The sequence below is a fragment of the Miniopterus schreibersii genome (assembly GCF_964146895.1).
Source record: "Miniopterus schreibersii genome assembly, chromosome: X".
NCBI classification, from domain to species: domain Eukaryota; kingdom Metazoa; phylum Chordata; class Mammalia; order Chiroptera; family Miniopteridae; genus Miniopterus; species Miniopterus schreibersii.
In genome coordinates, this window is record NC_138104.1 from 55504597 (window position 1) to 55525283 (window position 20687).

General features: G+C 40.7%; 1 long non-coding RNA gene and 1 pseudogene across 3 annotated transcripts in view; one reads left to right on the forward strand and one right to left on the reverse strand.

The window, feature by feature from the left end:
- Positions 1–18028, reverse strand: part of LOC308551339 — a 55625-nt gene extending 37597 nt beyond the window's left edge. For both annotated transcript variants that reach the window (XR_013998006.1, XR_013998007.1), the window contains exons 1-2: positions 17877–18028; positions 17391–17413 (exon numbers count right to left, since the gene is read on the reverse strand). This is a non-coding gene — a long non-coding RNA (uncharacterized lncRNA). The remainder of the gene's footprint in view (positions 1–17390; positions 17414–17876) is intronic.
- Positions 14899–16032, forward strand: LOC308551651 (small ribosomal subunit protein uS2 pseudogene; annotated as a pseudogene). Its single transcript has 2 exons — positions 14899–14946; positions 15358–16032. The product of its transcript is annotated as a small ribosomal subunit protein uS2 pseudogene (transcript).
- Positions 18029–20687: the final 2659 nt, after the last annotated feature.

Genomic DNA, 20687 nt, shown 5'->3' on the forward strand with positions numbered 1-20687 from the left:
CCCTCTAAAAGAGCCAAAGCACAAAGTTTTGTGTGCACCCACTCACCTTGGGCTCCAGCAGAGGGAGGAAAGGCTAGACAGGAGCTATGTGAGGAGAATCTAGAGTTGTGGGCTCTGTAGATAAAGCTCAGAGGGCACCCCTCTGGATTGCTATGCCCAGTCATTCCCCCATACTGCAGAGGCAGACACTTACATTCCAAGAAGCTCTTGCCAGAGGAGGAAGCAATTGCCCCACCCAGCTAGAAAACCTCTAGCCCTAGCTGGTGGAGTTTCTACAGCCTAAGGCTCATTAAGAGGACCAGATGAAACAGCCTGCAGGCAGAGGCAGACTTCAGAGTGCTTTCAGTCTTTGCCTGATCTGCCTCTGGATCCAGGCCTTGGAAAAGCAGACTTACGTGCGCATCTTGGTCCTGTCAAAACGTACTCAGGCCCAACAGAGAGGAACTCAAGCCGTGGGTTGTTGAAAGCTCCAAACAGGGTACTTAAGGCTAGTCACAAACAGCACTTGACATTGACCTGCACCAGAGACCGTCCAAAAAGACTGCGAGTCCTAGCAGGCCTACTTAATATGTAGAAACAAACACAAATAGGCAGTCAAAATGGGGAGACAAAAAAAAAAGCAGCAAATGAAAGAACAAACATCTCCAGAAAAAGAGCTAAATGAAAAGTAGATAAGCCATCCATCAAATATACAGTTCAGAATATTGATTGTAAGGATGTTCAACAACATGAAAAAAGGTATGAAAACTGTGAAGGAAAGTAAGAATTACATAACAGAAGTAAAGGACTCACTGGAAGAAATAAACAGCAGATTAGAGGAAGGTGAGGATCGGATCAGTGAATTAGAAGACAGGGGAGAAAACTCACTCAGGGAACCAAAAACAAAAAACAATATAAAAATAGGAGGACAGAAAGAGGAAACAAGATGGCAGTGTAGGTAACAGCTGTACCGGCCACCTCCCACAGCCACATCAAAATTACAACTAAAATACAGAACCACCATCACTCAGAAACTCCTGAAATCTGGCTGAACAGAGAAGACCTAAAACTGGGGAAGTGAAAAAGCATCCAGATCAGTAGGAGGGGTGGAGACATGGGACAGATCAGGGATGAATCTCTGAGACACTGCTGCCAGTGCATACCTGGTGCCACGGTTTAAACCCGGGAGGGATATCTCAGGGACAGAGGTTTCACGGAGGAGCGAGGGGTCCCAGCCCCACATCAGGACCCCAGCCCAGGACTCCAGGGTGGGGAAGAGAAATCGCCACAATTTCGGGCTGTGAAAACCAGCGGGGGCTATCGCTGAGGGTCGGTGGGGTGCGGGAGTCTCAGTAAGATCCACTTAAAGGGTCCCCACACAGACTGACTCAGACACACTCCCTCTGAGCCCCAGGGCCAGGAAGCAGCTTGAAAGGAACCTGGGACACTTGGGGAGGAACTAAACTGCCTGAAATTAGGGCAAGAGGTCGAGGGGCAGCTTTCTCCCAGACAGAAGAGCTGGCAGAGGCCATTGCTCCTTTGGCAAGCCCTCCCCCCACAGAGCCTACAGGCATGCACCATATTTCGATCTGCAGCACCTGACTCACACCTTTGGCCTCACCCTGGTGATTACTGGAGGCCTCGCCCCTCCCTACTTGCAAGCTCATCCAAGCCATTTCCAGTGGTTTTTCCATACAAGTGGCCTCTCCATCCTAATGCCTAGGACTTTCCTAAAATCTCTCAGACAAGCAGCAGCGTGCTCCATATGTCTCGATAAGTAGCCCCAGGCCTGGCACTAGTGAAAACCTGCATTGGTTCATAGCTTGGCCTTTCCTGGACAACGACAAGCCCAGCACAAGTAGCAACCAACTACAGTTTGCTGTGTAGCTAATGCTGGGTGGCCCTGGGCAAGGCACTGGCACAGGCTGACTTTGCACCTTTCAGGAGGCCCCAGAGACAGTGCACCTGGTGGTCAGACTCGACCACACTGATTACAACCCTACCACATCCACTGATTTAAACCTTGCTCCATAGGGGTGTCGCCAGCACAGCAACTCTTTGGCTGTAGTTGCAGTTGGTCCTCAAAGCCAATTGGCCTAGGGGTCAATTCCTCCCAGTGACACCAACAGCAACCGAGGATCAACTACATCAGGTCAGAGAATACAGGCCACACAGGGGAGCACCTAGAAGGCCCAGCTCAGGTGCCTGGGAAGGCTGAGCCACTGGACCCTACAAGACACCTACTACACAAAGCCACTCTATAAATTCCAGGAGACATAGCAGCTCTACCTAACACATAGAAACAAATACTTGGAAGCAGTCAAAATGTGGAGGCAAAGAAACATGTCACAAACAAAAGAACAGAAGAAATCTCTAGAAGAGGAACTAAATGAAATAGAACCAAGCAAGCTAACAGATAGAGTTCAGAATTTTGTTTATAAGGATGCTCAACCATATTAGTAAGAGTACTATGAAAACTGAGAAAATCGATGACATAATAAAGTATGAATTTGAAATGAAGGCTACACGAACTGAAAGGAAGAATAATTTACAGGGAATCAACAGTAGAGTAGAGGACACTGAGAATAAAATCAGCAATTTGGACATGAAGAAACAAAAAGCACCCAACCAGAAGAGCAAAAAGAAAAAAGAATCCACAAATACGAAGATTGTATAAGGAGTCTCGGGACAACTTTGAGAGGCCCAACATTTGTATTATTGGGGTGCCAGAAGGAGAAGAAAGAGATCAAGAAATTGAAAACCTATTTGAAAAAATAATGACAGAAAACTTCCCCTACCTGGGGAAAGAAATAGACTTAAAAGTCCAGGAAGCACAGAGGGTCCCAAAAAAGAGGAACCCAAAGAGGCCCACACCAAGACACATCATAATTAAAATGCCAAAGGTTAAAGACAAAGAGAGAATCTTAAAAGCAGCAAGAGAAAAGCAATTAGTTATGTACAAGGGAGCACCCGTATGACTGTGAGCTGATTTCTCAACAGAAACTTTGCAGGCCAGAAGGGAGTGGCAAGAAATATTCAAAGTGATGAAAAGCAAGAACCTACAACCAAGATTTCTCTACCCAGCAAAGCTATCATTTAGAACTGAAGGTCACATAAAGAGCTTCTCAGACAAGGAAAAGCTAAGAGAGTTCATCATCACCAGACCAGCACTACAGGAAATGTTGAAGGGTCTTCTTTAAGAAGAAGCTAAAGAACAAAAGAACCTGACAAACTAAATAGATTCATAGACACTGACGTATGTAACAATCATATTTCAGAGGGAAGAGGGAAGGGGGGTGTAGGGTGGGAAGAGATTAACCAAAGAAGTTATATGCATATATGCATAACCCATGGACACAGTCAATAATGGGGTGAAGGTCTGGGAAGGGGATGGGAGTGAGGTGGGGGTCAATTGGGGGTGGGAAAATGGGACACCTGTAATATTTTCAACAATAAAAATAAATTAAAAACAAAAAACAAAAAAAAACACAAGAGGGCAGTTTAAGTGAGCTGTGGGACAACATAAGGTAAAAATATTCACATCATAGGAGTACCAGAGGAGGTGAAAAGTAAGCAAGGGTTAGAAAACTTCTTTGAAGAAATGAAGCCACACAAGTTCAGGAGGCATAGACAGTCCCAAGCAAGAAGAATTCAAAGAGGCCCACCCACAGAAGCATCATAAATAAAATCCCAAAAAGTCAAGACAAAGAGAGAATATTAAAGGGATCAAGAGAAAAACAATCTGTTACCTATCAAGGAGCTCCCATAAGGTGATCAGAAAGTGTACAGGCCAGTAGGAAATGGCATGAAGTATTCAAGGTAATGCAAAACTAGGATCTGAAATCAAACTACTCTATCCAGCAAGAATATCATCCAAAATAATTGGTGAAATAAAGAGCTTCCCAGAGGTGGCTAAAGGAGTTTATCACCACAAAACCAGCATTGCAGAAAATGTTAAAAGGGACTGCTGTAATAAGAAGAAACAGAGAGAAACATAGGCATAAAGAATTAAAATGCCAATAAATAAGGTCCTATCAATATTAACCTTAACAACTTTAAGGGAGAGATTGACAGCAATAATCATAAGCATGGGCTTTAAAACTCGACTAACTTCATTGGATAGATCTTCCAAACAAAAAGTCTACACAAACACAGTGACTCTAATTGGCACACTAGATCAGATAGACTTAATTGATATTTACAGAACATTTCACCCCAAAGCTGCAGAATATACATTCTTCTCAATTGCACATGGGTCATGCTCCAAGATGGACCACATGTTAGGGCACAAAACAACTCTCTACAAGTCCAAGAAGACTGAAATCATATCAAGCATCTCAGTTCACAAGGGCATAAAATCAGAAACCAACAGAAGTAAAAACACTCAAAAACATTCAAATTCATGAAGGCTAAAATAACATGTTAATGAACAGTGAATGGGTTATCAATAAGATTAAGAAACAAATCAAAAAGTGCCTGGAAACAAATAAAAATGAACACAGAACAGCCCAAAATCTACGGGACACAGCAAAAGCAGTCCTAAATCATAGCACTGCAGGCCTACCTCAAAAAGCAAGAAAAATTTTTAGTAAACTATCTAAGCCTATAACTTAAAGAATTAGGAAGCGATCCGGACCAGGGCTTTTGTTTGCTGCGAGTTTTTTTTTTTATCATTGCTTCGATTACATCAGTTGTTACTAGCCCATTCAGGTTTTCTGATTCTTCCTGATTCAGTTTTACATGATCTCACTCATATGTGGAATCTAATAAACAAAATAGATTGAGGAACAAAACAGATCCAGAGACACAGAAGCATGGAACAGACAGATGAATCTCAGTGGGAAGGTGGGAGTGGGTGGAAAGAGATTAATCAAAGAACTTATATGCACATATACATAATACATGGACACAGACAATAGTGTGGTGAAGGCCTAGAGAAGGGGGCAGATGTAGGGTGGAGGCAATCAACGGGAAAAAAAGGAGGGATATCTGTAATACTTTCAACAATAAAGATCAATTTTTTAAAAATAACATTAAATAATTAAATAAAATGAAAATTGGAAGAAGAAGAAAAAAGAAAGCTGGTTTCGCTACAAAAACATTTCAGGCCAAAAGTTATTGACATGAAATGTTCAAAGTGATGAAAAACCAGAACCTACACCAATACTACTCTACCCAGGAAGGCTATCATTTGAAAACGAAGAAATAACCCGGCCGGCTTTACTCACCAGTTAAGCATCAACCTATGCTCCAGATCACAGGTTCGATTCCTGGTCAGGGCACATGCCCAGGTTGCAGGTTCAATTCCCAGTAGGGGGCATGCAGGAGGCAGCCAATTAATGACTCATCATTGATGTTTCTATCTCTCTCCCTCTCCCTTCCTCTCTCTCTGAAATCAATAAAGATATGTTTAAATATATATATATATTAACAAACCTACGAATGTTTGGTAAAACTCTCCTGTAAAGCAATCTGGTTGGGGACTTTTGTTTGCTAGGAGTTTTTTGATTACTGCTTCAATTCAATTAGTTGTTATCAGCTTATTCAGGTTTTCTGATTCTTCCTGATTGAGCTTGGGAAGATTATATATTTCTAGGAATTTGTCCATTTCACCCAGGTTGTCCAATTCATTGGCATGTTCACTGTATTTTTTTACAATTGACCCACACCATTACAGTCCATTAATATTTGACAAAGAAGGCAAGAGGATACAGAGGATTACAGACAGTCTCTTCAAAAAATGGCGTTGGCCTCCCTCTCTCTCTCTCCCTCCCTCCCTATCTCTCTCTGTCTCCTCTCCCCCACCCTCCTTTTCCACTCTCTAAGAAGCAATAAAAATAAAACATTTAAAGATCAGGGGGAAAAAGAAAAAAAAGAAATGGTGCTGGGAAAATTGGAAAAAGGTACATGCAAAAAGATGAAACTAAACGACCAACTTACACCATACATAATAATAAACTCAAAATGGATAAAAGACTTAAGTGTAAGTCATGAAACTATAAAAATCTTAGAAGAAAACACAGGCAGAAAAAGCTCAGACATCTCACATACTGGAATTTTTGCGGATACATCTCCTAGAGCAAGAGAAACAAAGAAAAAAATTTAAAAAGGGGACTACATCAAACAAAAAAGCTTCTGCCCAGCAAAAGAAACCATCAAAATGTAAAAAGAACCCGGCCCGGCATGGTTCAGCAGTTGGGCATCAACCAGGCATCCAGGAGATGGGGGTTTGATTCCCAGTCAGGGCACATGCCTGGGTTGCAGGCTAGGCAGCCAATCAATGACTCTCTCATCATTGATGTTTCTATCTCTCTCTCTCCCCCTCCTTTCCTCTCTTTGAAATCAATAAAGATATGTTTTGAAAAAATAAAATAATTGTATCATTGCCTAAAAAAAAAAGTAAAGGGAACCCACTTTATGGGAAAGTATAATTGCCAATGATATATCTAATACGGAGTTAATTTCCAAAATATACAAACTACTCATACAACTCAACAAAAGGAAGACAAAAAATCCAATTAAAAAATGGGCAAAGGACCTGAATAGACAATTCTCCAAAGAAGACGTACACATGGCCAAAGAAACCTGTCAGAACGGGTATCACAACAAATCAACAAACAAGTGCTAGCGAGGTTGTGAAGAAAGGAAAATACTAATACACTGCTGGTAGGAATGCAGACTGGTGCAGCCACTATGGAAAATAGTATGAAGTTTCCTCAGAAAAATAAAAATGGAACTGCTGTTTGACCTAGCAACCCCACTTCTGGGAATATATCCTAAGAAACCTGAAACACCAATCAGAAAGAATATATGCACCCCTATGTTCATAGCAGTGTTATTTACAATAGCTAAGATCTGGAAACAGCCCAAGTGCCCATCAGTAGACACAAGGAAAAAAAGTTGTGGAACATTTACACCATGGAATACTATGCAGCTGTAAAAAAGAAGAAACTCCTACCTTTTGGGACAGCATGGATAGACCTGGAGATTATCATGCTAAGTGAAATGAGCCAGTCAGAGAAAAACAAATATCACATGATCTCACTTATTTGTGGAATCTAATGAACAAAATAAATTGACAAACAAAATAAGTCCAGAGGCATGAAACAGACTGACATTTCTTTGGGGGATTAGAGGGGGGAGAGATAAACGAAAGAACTTATATCCTTAAATGCATAGCCCAAGGACACATAAAATAGTGTGGTGGTCTGGCAGGGGTAAAGGGGCTGGACAGAGGGGTCCAAAGGGGTAGGGAATGGGGACATCTGTATTACTATCAACAATAAAAAAATTAAAATTAAAAAAATTAACAAACGATATTCAGCAATGTATTAAAATGATTATACATGATCAAGTGGGGTTTATTCCTGAGAAGCAAGGATGGTTCAATATCCACAAATCAATTAATATGATATACCACATAAAAAAAAATAAAGCAAAAATCATATGATCATATCAAAAGTTGTAGAAAAAGCATTTGACAAAATCCCGCACCCATTTATGAAAAAAAATCTCTCAGTAAAGCAAAAATAGAGGGAACATATCTAAATATAATAAAGACCATATATCACAAACCCACTGCTAACATCATACTCAGTGAACAAAAATAAAAGCATTTCCCTTAAGATCAAGGAACAAGACAGGAAGGTCCACATTCACCACTCTTAAGTCAACATAGTACTGGAAGTCCTAGCCACAGCAATCAGATAAATGAAATTAAAAGTATCCAAACTGGAAAGAGGTAAAACTCTCATTATTTCCAGATGACATATTATACATAGAAAACCCTCAACATTCCACCGAAAAACTACTAAAACTACTAGAAATGGATTCAGTAAACTAGTAGGATACAAAATAAGTATCAAGAACTATGTTGGATTTTTATACACTAATAATAAACTATCATAAAGAAAAACTAATAAGGCAATCCTATTTACAACGGCATCAAAAAAATAAATAAAATACCTAGAAACAATTTAACCAAACAGGTAAAGGACCTGTACTCAGAAAATTATGAGACAATTAAGAAAGAAATTGGCCCTTGTTGACGTGGCTCAGTTCACTGGAGTGTCGTCCTGTGTACCAGAAGGTTGCTGGATTGATCCCCACTGGCGGCGTGTGTTGGAGGCCACCAATTGGTGTATCTCTATCACATCGACATTTGTTTCTCTCTCTACCTCCCTCCCTTCCTCTGTCTCTAAAAATCAATTAAAAATTATAATAATAAATAATAAATATTAAAAATTAAATTTTAAAAAAATAGAGCCCTGGCCGGTGTGGCTCAGCTGGTTGGGCGTCATCCTGTGCATCAAAAGGATCAAAAGGTTGCAGGTTTGATTCCTGATCAGGGCACATGCTCAGGTTGCAGGCTGGGTTCCTGGTGGAATGTGCAGGAGGCAGCCAATTGATGTTTCGCTCTCACATCAATGTTTCTCTCTCTCCATCTCCCTTTCTCTCTAAAAATCAAAATCAAGAAACTATTTTTTAAAAAATAATGAAATAAATAAAAGAAATTGAAAAAGACACCAATAAATGGAAGCATATACCATGCTCATATACAGGAAGAATTAACACTGTTAAAATATACATAATACCCAAAGCAATATATAGACTGAATGCAATACCTATCAAAATACCAATGGCATTTTACACAGAACTAGAACAAATAATCCAAACATTTATATGGAACCACAAAAGAACCCAAATAGCCACGGCAATCTTGAGAGAGAAAAACAAAGCTGAAGGTATCAAGCTACCTGGTATCAAACTATACTACAAGGCTGTCATAATCAAAACAGCATCATGATACATGCCTAAAAACAAACATAGATCTGTGGAACAGAATAGAGAGGCCAGGCTAACCCTAACCCAAGCCTATATAATCAACTAATATTTGACAAAAGAAGCAAGAACATACAATGGGATAAATACAGTCTATTAACTGAATGGTGCTGGGAAAATTGGACAGATACATGCAAAAACAATGAAACTAGACCAACTTTTAATGCTCAAAATGGATGTAAGACTTCAATTTAAGACTCAAAACCATAAAATTCCTAGTCAAAAACATAAGCAGTAAACTGAGCAGTTTTTGCTCAGTGGAGAGCCTTTTCTGGGAGATAGGCAAGCAGTGTGAACATAACCGAGTTCAGAAATGCATATATAAAACCCAAGTTCTAGAATCCAGCACCTCTGAGAATTTCAGAATTAGAAGGGACCTATGAGAGGCTCTCAGTGCCTCTGTCTTAGGATTTTTCAAGTTAGAATCCTCATTTAGATTTTGTAGGATCCAAGATTTCTCAATAATCAAATTTAAATTTTATGATTTTAAAAGGAAAAAAAAAACACCATAGGCAGTACATTCTCTCATACCTCTCTTAGCAATATTATTTGCTGATAGATCTCTTTGGACAAGGGAAGCAAAAGAAAAAACAAAACAAATCAGACTACATAAAACTAAAGTTTTTGCACTGAAAATGAAACCACCTACAAAATGAAAAGACAACCTACTGAATGGGAAAAGCTATCCGCCAATGGTACATCTTATAAGGGGTTAATATACAATATTTATAAAGAACTCATACAACTCAACACCAAAAACATAAACAAGCCAATTAAAAAGTGAGCAGTATACCTGAAGAGGACAACACATGGCAATAAACATATGAAAAGATACTCAACATCACTCATCATCAGAGAAATGCAAATAAAAACCACAATGAGATATCACCTCACACCTGTCTGAATGGCTATCATCAACAAATCCACAAATAACAAATGTTGGCCAGGATGTGGTTAAAACAGAACCTTTGTGCACTGTTGGTGGGAATGCAGACTGGTGCAGCCAATATGGAAAACAGTATGGAGGTCCCTAAAGAAATTAAAAATGGAACTTCTCTATGACCCAGTGATTCTACTTCTGGGTATTTATCTGAAGAAACACAAAACAATAATTTAAATAGATACATGTATCTCTATTTCATTGCAGCATTGCTCACAATAGACAAGATATGGAAACAACCCCATCCATAGAAGAGTGGATAAGAAAGCTGTGGTACATATATACAATAGAATATTACTCAGCTATAAAAAAGAATGAAATCTTACCATTTTTGACAGCATGGATGGACAAAGAGAGTATTATGCTAACTGAAGGAAGTCAGTCAATGAAAGACAAATATATGATTTCACTTATATGTGGACTCTAAAGAACAGAACAAACAAGCAAACAAAACTGAAACAGACTCATATATACAGAGAACAGACTGATGGTTGCTAGAGGGGAGGGGCTTGAGGGACTGGGCAAAAAAGTTGAAGGAATTAAAAAGTACAAATGGATGCCCTGTCCAGTGTGGCTCAGTTGTTTGAAGCATCATTCCATACACCAAAAGGTAGCACATTCGATTCCCAGTTAGGGCACATACCCAGTTTGTGGGTTCAATCCCCAGTCGGGACACATGAGGGAGGCAGCTGATAGATGTTCTCTCACATCAATGATTTCTCTCTCTCAAGCAATCAATCAATAAAAATTGAAGGAAAAAAAAGTACAAATGGATAACTGCATAATAGACATGAGGATGTAAAGTACAGCATGGGGAATATAGTCAATGGCATTGTGATGAATATGTATGGTGCCATGCAGCTGCTTGGTATACTAGGGGGAGCACTTTGTAAGATATGATTGTCTCACCACTAAGCTGTACACCTGAAACTGGTACAAAATAGTATTAAATGTAAACTGTAATTGAAAAAAATGTTTTAATAAGAATAAAAATAAAGAAAAATGTTTTAATGTATTAGTAAAAGATCCCTCCACCCCAATCCAGAACACTGACAACACCAAATGCTGATGAGGAGCAACAGGAACTCTCATTCATTGCTGATGGAAATAAAAAATGGTACAGCCAATTTGAAAAACAGTTTGGCAACTTCTTACAAAACTAAACATACTCTTACCATATGATCCAGCTACTTACCCAAATGAGCTGAAAAATTATGTCACATAAACACACACAGATGCTTATAGCAGCTTTATTCATAATTGCTAAAACCTGGGGGGAATAGAGGGCCAAGGTACTCCTCATTGAATGGTTAAATAAACTGTGGTACATGTCGGAAATGAAATATTATTCAGCATTAAAAAAGAAATGTGCTATGGAGCCATGAAAAGACATTACTAAGTAAAAGAAGACAATATAAAAAGCTATGTACTATATAGCTCCAACTACAAGACATTCTGGAAAAGGGTAAAAATATGGAGTAAAAAGATCAGTGACTGCTCAGGGTTAGGAGGGAGGGTGGAACAAAGGAAAGAATAGATGAAGCACAGAGGATTTTTAAAGCAGTAAAAATACTCTGTATGATACTATAATGGTGGATACATCTCATTATACATTTGTCCAACCCCATATACTGTACAATATGAAGAGTGAACACTAATGTTAACTATGGACTTTGGATGAAAATGATGTGCCAATGTAGATTCATCAGTTGAACCTAATGTAGCACTCCCATGGGAGATGTTGATAATAGGCTATGCATGTGTGGGGATAGGCTGTATGAGGGGAGGAGGGGAACTGTACCTATTCTCAAGTTTGCTGTAAATCTAAAACCACTCTAAAAAAAAATAAAGTCTTTAAAATAAAAAAGGGGGGGTGGATTAGGAAGTGCCTAGGATCCATCCTTCCACTGAAATGATGAAGCTGGCAAAAACTGTAAGAATCAACTTTTTCAGAACTCTAGAATCTAATCAGAAATGTACTACAATCAGGACAATGCTTAATGAAAAAGGGGGCTGCCCGGCCGGGAGTGGCTCAGCGGTTGCGTGATGGCCTAGGATCCAGGAGATCACAGTTCGATTCCCAGTCAGGGCATATGTCTGGGTTGTGGGCTCGATCCCCAGTTGGAGGCGTGCAGGAGGCAGCTGATCAATGACGACTCTCTCATCATTGATGTTTCTATCTCTTTCTCCCTTTCCCTTCTTCTCTGAAATCAATAAAGATATATTTTTTTTAAAAAAAGGGGGGGTATACATTTTATCACTTAAAGAAATCTTATAAGGTCACTGGCTGATAAATGAAATAATGGAATGGAAACTTTAGGGATCACATATGACAAGGAATACAGTCATTGCAAAAATAGTTTAGAAGTCATTAAACAAATCAATGACTACAGCCCACAGTAAGCAACAAGAGCAAACCCTGGAGAGGGGGAGTACTATGATTTCCAGAGCCACCATATTATAAAATTCAAAATGCTTACTTCTTAACAAAATATTATTAGGCATGCAAACAAACAAGTATGGCCCATTCACAGAAAGAAAAAAAAAATTGTAGAGTCCCTAAGGAAGCCAAATGTTAGACTTACTAGAAGAATCAACTGTCATAAATATGCCAAAGACCTAATAAAAACCATAGGCAAAAACTAAAGAAAACCAGGAAAACAGTGTTATCAATAAATAGAAAATATCAATAAATATACAGAAATCACACAAAAAAGAACCAAATATAATTTACAAAGCTGAAAAGTACAATAACTAAAGTGAAAAATTCACTGAATTTTAGAGGGGTTAACATAAAATTTCAGTAGGTAAAAGAATAAATGACCATGAAGATAGGTAAAATTATCCAGACTGAGTAGAAAAACAAATAAAGACAAATGAAAAGAGCCTAAGAGACCTGTAGACAGCATCAAGCATACCAATACACGCAAAATGAGAGATCCAGAAGAAAAGGAGGAAGAGAAAGGGGCATAAAGAATACTTGAAGAAACAATGGCCAGTCTACACATCTTAAGAAATTCCAAATGAACCCCAAAGAGAATAAATTCAAGAGTCACACTGAAATAAAGTATAATCAAACTGTTGAAACCCAAGAAAAAGAATCTTAAAAGCAACAAAAGTAACTATCATTAGAAACCATAGAAGCTAGAAGGTAGTGAAATTACATATTTATACTTGACCTCAGCCAAAAGGCCAAGAAGTGATGAAATTACATATATATTTTTTTAATCTTTTAAAAAAGATTTCAGAGAGAGGAAGGGAGAGGGAGAGAAAGAAACATCAATGATGAGAAAGTCACTGATCGGCTGCCTCCTGCATGCTCCCTACTGGGGATCAAGCCCACAACCCAGGCATGTGCCCTGACCAGGAATCACAGGTCACTGCTCCACCGCTGTTCCACACCGGTTGGGCTGAACTTACATATTTAAAGTGCTGGAGGGAAAAGTCTGTCAACCGACAAATCTATATCTGACAAAACTATCTTTCCAAAATAAACGAAAGAGATCAACGTATAGCATGACTGTGAGAAGCTCGAGTGACCTGCTCCCTACTGAAATTGATGAAAACTTTTTAAAAAACAACCATTTAAAGACTTTGGAGCCCAGCCGGCATTGCTCAGCAGTTGAGCATTGACCTATGATCCAGGAGATCAAGGTTCAATTCCTAGTTAGGGCACATGCTGAGGGTTTCTGGCTCAATCCCCAGTGGGAGGTGTGCAGGAGGCAGCCGATCAATGACTGTCATCATTGATGTTTCTCTCTCTCTCCACCTCTTCCTTCCTCTGTCTGAAATCAATAAAGACATATTTAAATAAATAAAGACTTTGGAAACAGTTCTAAGGACAAGCAGGAAATGAAGAAGCATCTATTCAAGGACAGCTTCAAAAATTTGCTAAGAGCCCTCGCCGGTTTGGCTCAATGGTTGGAGCATCAGTGCTCAGACTGAAAGGTCCAGGATTTGATACAGGCCAGGGGCATGTGCCTCGGTTGCAGGCTCAATCCCTGAACCCGGTGGGGGTGCTTACGGGAGGCAACCAATCGATGTGTCTCTCTCACACTGATGGGTATCTTTCTTTCTCTCTTTCTCTCCCCCGTTCACTCTCTCTGAAAAGCAATGGAAAAAATATCCTCCAGTGAGGATTAAAAAAAAAAAATTTTGCTAAGAAAGGTGAGTGTAGTATTTGAAACAAAATTAGTCACTCCTTCCCTCTCCCATCCCAGCTCAAGGAAGGGGAGACTCCACTCAAAGACTCCTGCAGCCAAGAACAAAGGGCTCCCTCTCCCCCTCAGGTCCTATTCAGAGAGCTTTCTTCCAAGGAGGAACAGGGCATCAGAGTTTCTCATCCAGTCCCCAGCTGCCTGTTGCTAGGGCTGAGTTCTTGACAACTGTGGTTGAGAAGCAAAGGTTCTCTTCTGCCACCTAGTCCCCATTGATGGAATGTAGACTTTAACTGGGTGTGGTGCATGGAAAAGACTGGGCTTTTGGGTTGTGAGGAAAAGCAAACTGAAAAGATCTCTCTGGATGTGCCTTCCCCTCCACCAAACACTCAGCTAATAGAGCAGAATGTCACTCGGAGAGAACTTGCCATCGTCCCTATCCCTATCTCCAGAGACCAGGCTCAGAGCTTCTGCACCAGGAAGAAAGCAGATACTAAAATAGATAGCTCCTAATCTCTTCCCAAAGGAACTCACTTCATTTGCAAGAACATGGTGAAAGAACCCTGAAAAGAGAATGAGGTTTTATTGAAAAGGCAATTAGGAAAAGATTCAAAATACAGGCTAAACTGTAGGTCAATTAATTTGCAGGGGAACTAGGGAATAAGGCAATTGGGAGTTCTCCTGGGATCAAAACAAACATCAAACACTAATCTCAGAAACTATACCCTCAAAGGACCCACAGTTTGATTGGATTAGTTTTCAGTAGTCTACACCCCAAGGCATTGTGGAAAATAAACAATCAGTTCAGTTATTGGATTTTGGCTGCTGGGTGTGATCAGAGAAAGACAGCCCTAACAAAACCACTGTAACCCCAAAGTGACTGTAGGCATATTCAAATTGCACCTCCCTATGGAGTAACATCAGGGCACTAACCTGGTAGGAAGGGAGATCACAATGAAATACCACTTCACACCCACTAGAATGGTTAGAATTGGATCAAGTCAGATAATGACAAATGCTGGTGAGAATGTAGGCAAGTTGAGCCCTCACACACCGCTGGTCTGAGTGTAAAATGGTGCAGCCACTTTGGAAAAGAGTCTGGCAGTTTCTCAAACAATTATGACCCAAAATAACACTTAAGTATACACCTAGAGAAATGAAAACATGCCTACACAGAAACTTGTACATGAATGTTCTAGTAGAATTATCCTTTTACTGGAACTAAACTGTATAGACTAATTCATGTCATTATCACCAGCGGAATGGGTGGTAATACTCCACCTTTTTTATTGAAATATAATTGATATACATTATATTAGTTTCAGGTGTACAACATAATTATGTGACATTTGCATACACTGCAAAGTGATCACCACACTAAAGCTATTTACCATCTGTCACCATACAAAGTTAACACATCTTTTTCTTGACTTCCAACAGTACATCTACAAAAGGAAAAGTGACGGCATCTACATCCTAAATCTGAAGAGAATCTGGGAGAAGATTCTGTTGGCAGCTCATGCCATTGTTGTCATCGAAAACCCTGATGTCACTGTCATATTGTCCAGGAATACTGGCCAGTGAGCTGTGCTGAAGTTTGCTGCTGCCACTGGAGCCACTCCTATTGATGTCCACTTCACTCCTGAAACCTTCACTAACCAGACCCAGGCAGCCTTCCAGGAGCTGAGACTTCTGGTGGTTACTGACCACCAGCCTCTCACAGAGGCATCTTATGTTAACCTGCCTACCATTGCTGTGTGTAACAGACTCTCCTCTGCATTATGTGGACATTGCCATCCCTTGCAACAAGGGAGCTTACTTAGTGGGTCTGATGTGGTGAATGCTGGCCTGGAAGTATTGTGCATGTGTGGCACCATCTCCCGTGAACACCCATGGGAGGTCATGCCTAATCTTTACTTCTACAGAGACTCTGAAAAGATTGAAAAGGAAGAGCAGGCCACTGCTGAAAAGGCTTGTGACCAAGGAGGAATTTCAGGGTAAATGGACTGACTGCTCCAGCTCCTGAGTTTACTGCTGCTCAGCCTGAGGTCGCAGACTGATATGAAGGCACAGGTGCCCTCTGTACCTATTCAGCAGTTTCCTACTGAAGACTGAAGCTCCGCTCAGCCTGCCACTGAAGATTGGTCTGCAGCCCCCACTGCTCAGGCCACTGAACGGGTAGGAACAATTCCTGAGTGGTCTTAAGCTGTTCTTCCACAAACTCTTAACAGAATAGAAGTAAGGCTGACGGAAAATAAAGTTTCTAAAAGTTGAAAAAAAGAAATGTATAGGAAAAATAATCACTTTAAAACAATGGTTACCTCTGGGGATGAGAGAAAAGAATGGGTACACAGGAATGGGTGCACAGAGAACTTCAACTATAACAGTAATGTTTTATTTTTTTATGCTTGGTTGGTGAGAACGGAGGTTCACTGTATTATCCTTTATATGTCTGTATATGTCTTAAGTATTTCGTAACACACATAGAAAGCCCCCCCCCAAAAAAGACAAACAAAAGAAAGTTAATCTTACATTCTTTCACCACCCTCACTACCACAACCAAAAACATAGATCACACTAGATGGATTATTCTTCAACTTACTTTTCTCACATAACAATCCATTATAGCATTCTCCAGCTCAAAAGAGTGTAAAGAAGTAAATGTTTCCACAGTTGCAGAATATGTCATAATACAAATGTCCTACAATTTATTTGAACATTCTCCTACCGATGAATACACGGGTTGCTTCCAGTTACTTGTCACAAAAACAAAACTGCAAAGGCATCTTGGTCCATGTGTTCTAACACACTGGTACTTTTATCTCATTAGGATAGATTTGGGTCTTTTTCCTTTTTCTTTTATTTTTATTTATTGATTTGAGAGAGAGAGAGGAATGGGGAAAGAAATATCGATTTGTTGTTCCACTAATTTATGCATTCATTGGTTGCTTCTTGTATATGCTTTGACTGGAGATAGAACCCCTGAAACCATAGCCTATCTTGGCTATCAGGATAATGCTCTAACTTACTGAATACCCCACCAAGGCCTAGTAGGATAGATTCTTAAAAGTCAGACTATTAGGTTTCAGTTTTTTATTTCCCTAAATATTGCCAGATTACTTTTTCAAAAGGTTGTAGCAAGTCATACTCTCTCCAGCAACATGAGATTAGGACACGTCTTAACCGACATATATTTTAATCACATAAGCATTTAACAACAGATTAAATGTAATTTTTTACAGTCTTCTCCATACAGCAAACATGTTATGCATAACATAAATTTATTTTCACCAACAGATCTGAACACAGGAAACCTAGCTCTTCTCTTACTTGGTGAGTAATCAACAATCCACAAAATAATATAGCAATTCCCCCCAATGAGTACCTTTATTCATACACACATATACATACATACACACACACACACACCTACCTCTGAGATGCTTTCAGAACAAATATTAAGCATTACATACCTAAAAGTCCTCATTTGGAGTACCTATAAAAGGCATAGAAAAAAAAAATTTTAATCTAGCACATAATGAATGTTAAAAACTGATTAGTTTATCAAAACTATGACATTTGCACCCGAAAAAGAGCACAAAGGAAGAAATAAGGACCGGTAGGTCCAACAGGTTAGGCTGTTCCTGAAAGCGCTCTGTGGGGGTGCAATCTTTCATTCTGGGGCGGCATGGTGTCAACAAAAAACCATTTAAACAATGGAAGACGAGAGGAAAACAACCCAAAATCCCGCCTAGGAGCTAGTGTCCGGAACCACCTAGCCTCATCAGTGGTAAGGTGATTAAGGAGAGAGAAATTACCGTCTGATATTTTGAAGAGAGGCTAGAGAGAAAAATGAAATACAGGCCAGCTCCTTCCCCCACTCAGGTAGGCCACACGATCCCGAAGTATGTAGCCTAGCTAACGACCACTTTTTCACCGATTTGAGGTTCAGCACTCACCACAACACAAAAGCTGTTCAGTTTCTGGACTTTCCTTAGTAAGTTCGTCCTTTGGCCACCTTTCCGCACCTGGTATGCAGGCAGCATTTATGCGCCGAGCAAACGCCGCCATTTTAGGTCTTAGATAAGCTGTAAAGGATACGCCCATAAATGCCCGTGGTGGGCGTCACAGCCAAAGAGGTCCCGCGCCCAACCGCCGTGCACTGCCCAAATGGCTCCTCCGGCAACAAGACCCAGCAGTCCTGCGGCCCCTCTCTGAGTTTTCCTGACTGCTTGCACTTCCTCTTGCAGCCTTTATCTCCATTGAAATTCCCTCATTCTTCCTTCTTGTCTTTCCCTTCATTTCTTTTTTCTTTTTCCAGCCCCAATATTTTTTACCTTCGCCCTGACTCCTTTCCACATTTATAGATATCTTCTTTTTTAAATATATCCTTATTGATTTCAGAGAGAGGAAGGGAAAGGGAGGGGGAGAGAGATAGAAACATCAATGATGAGAGAGTCGTCATTGATCGGCTGCCTCTTGCACGCCCCGACTAGGGATTGAGCCTGAAACTCCAGCATGTGCCCTGACCAGGAATCCAATGGTAATCTCCTGGATCCTAGGTGGACACTCTACTGCTGAGCCACGCCCCCCGGGCTAGCTATCTCTTGTTCTCAGCTTTCAATTAGTTCAAAGTGTGCCGCATCTTATAATAAACCTGTATTTCTGTTATTTCACCAATTGATTTCAACATTATAAGGTAAGCTGAGGATTGATTTTTCCCTGCTTTATATATGAGGAAATGAAGGCCCAGAGAGATGAAGCAATTTTCCAAATGATGCAACAGCTGTTCTCAGAATAAACAAGAACCTATTTTTTTTTTCACTTCAGTTGAGCCCCATGCTCCTATAGATCAAAGTATGCTTCAACCAACTAGTTGAAAAGATGGGAAACCTAAGACAGAAATGGAAAAGATTTGGGCCTAAATTCATACTATGAGTCAAGGACAAAAATTAATTCAAGCTTCTTCCTTGTTTGATTCTATAACAGAAAGTGTCTTTATAAAGGTGTTAGGATGCTGTTCTCCAGCCTAAAAGTCCTTCCTCTTCTTTTAGACTCAGCTCAAGTCCCTGCTCCTCTAAGAAGCATCTATATTTATCAAAACATTTATCTTTTTTCAGTCTCTCTCCATAAGGGAAATGCACTATCTGGATGCCAGCCCCCAAAACATGTTTTTAAAAAAGAACCCTTGCCCTAGCCGGTTTGGCTCAGTGGTTAGAGTGTACACCCACAGACTGAAGGGTCCTGGGTTTGATGCCAGGCAAGGGCAGGTACTTTGGATGCAGGCTGATCTCTTGCCAGGTGGGGACGTGTGCATGAGGCAACCAATTGATGTGTATCCATGTGTCCCCTCAGTTGGATGAGCATTGTCCTGTGCACCAAAGGGTTGCTGGTTCGATTCTACCATCAAGGCACATACCTAGGTTTTGGGTTCCATCCCCGGAAGGGGTGCGCAGGAGGCAACTGATTGATGTTTGTCACATCAATGTTCCTATCTCTCTCCTTCTCCCTTCCTCTCTCTGAAATCAATAGAGATATTTAAAAAAAAAAAAAAGAGGCTGAAACTTGTTTGTGAAATATTATAAATGAATGGTTAGAAGGTTAGTGGGGGGTGGGGAAAGGTATGTGCTGCACAGGTATGGAAAAGACAATAGAGAGGTCCTAATCCCTTCCCAAAACTATAGTTTATCTCTACATTCTAATGTTATCTCTAGCTTTCCGCAAGAACCTAGCATAAAACACCTCTTATTCTATTCATTTACATCATTACCTTTTATTTATTTTGCTGTTTTCACCCTCAAATAGAAGGTAATGGTAGAGAATTGTGTAGACATTTTGGCCTTGATGTATGGCCATTCTTGTGTAAAATACTACATGGAGCCCACATGTTTTGTCAGTAATATATGTAGTAAAGTGAGGTCTTAGCTTAAGCTTAAATTGTGTCATTTCCTATGGTTTAGACTTGTCTGTGCAAGTCTTGGAAATTGGTAGGGCAGACAGTGATAAGGAAAACTCAGTCTAAAATGGCCTACAGTTCCTCCCGGGGCTTCCCTATGGCCATCCTGCTGTTTCCTTGAGCTCCAAACCAGAAAGGGCTTTTCCCTGCCCTAAGCAAGGTAGAGCTGCCATGTAGGCAGAAGCATATACAGTATATAACTCCTTGCCCAACTGTGCTCTGGGCTCAGACTTTGGAGTTGGACTCTTCTGGGCCCGCCGGTGTAAAATAAACCTCCTGCACCCCGAGCCTCCTAGTGCCGCTTGGTCTTTCCGTAAACTGAAGGTCTCCGGTTCCGCAACATTTCGGTTCCTTGACCGGGAAGCCCAACCGTGCTGGCCCTTGCAGCCACCAGTTTGGGTGGGAGTACAGGGCGGCGGGCAACAAGGAGGAGTTGCATAGGAGAAAGGTGCGCTCTGCCCTGATTTGGCAGTCTCCGATCTGGCCACCTGCACTCGGCCCCGCACAGTGGTCCCCACCGGACTCGAGGAGGCGAGGCAGGACAGGACTGGGACCAGAGCATCAGACACGGTAACACCCCGGGGCCCCAACCAAGTCAGGCCTGCCCAAATGGGTGGAAGGGGAGCCTGATGACCTCCCAAGGACCTCTAGTGGTCCCCAGGTAGGGCTTACCAGGGAGTGAATGTAATAACCTCTGAATGACTGTAAGAGTGAATGTGTCTGTGATCCCACGGGGCTAGCCACAGGATCTGAGTGGGCCCTTCTCCATATCCATAGTCAGCCATAACAACATAACCGTGACTCAGCTTTGGCT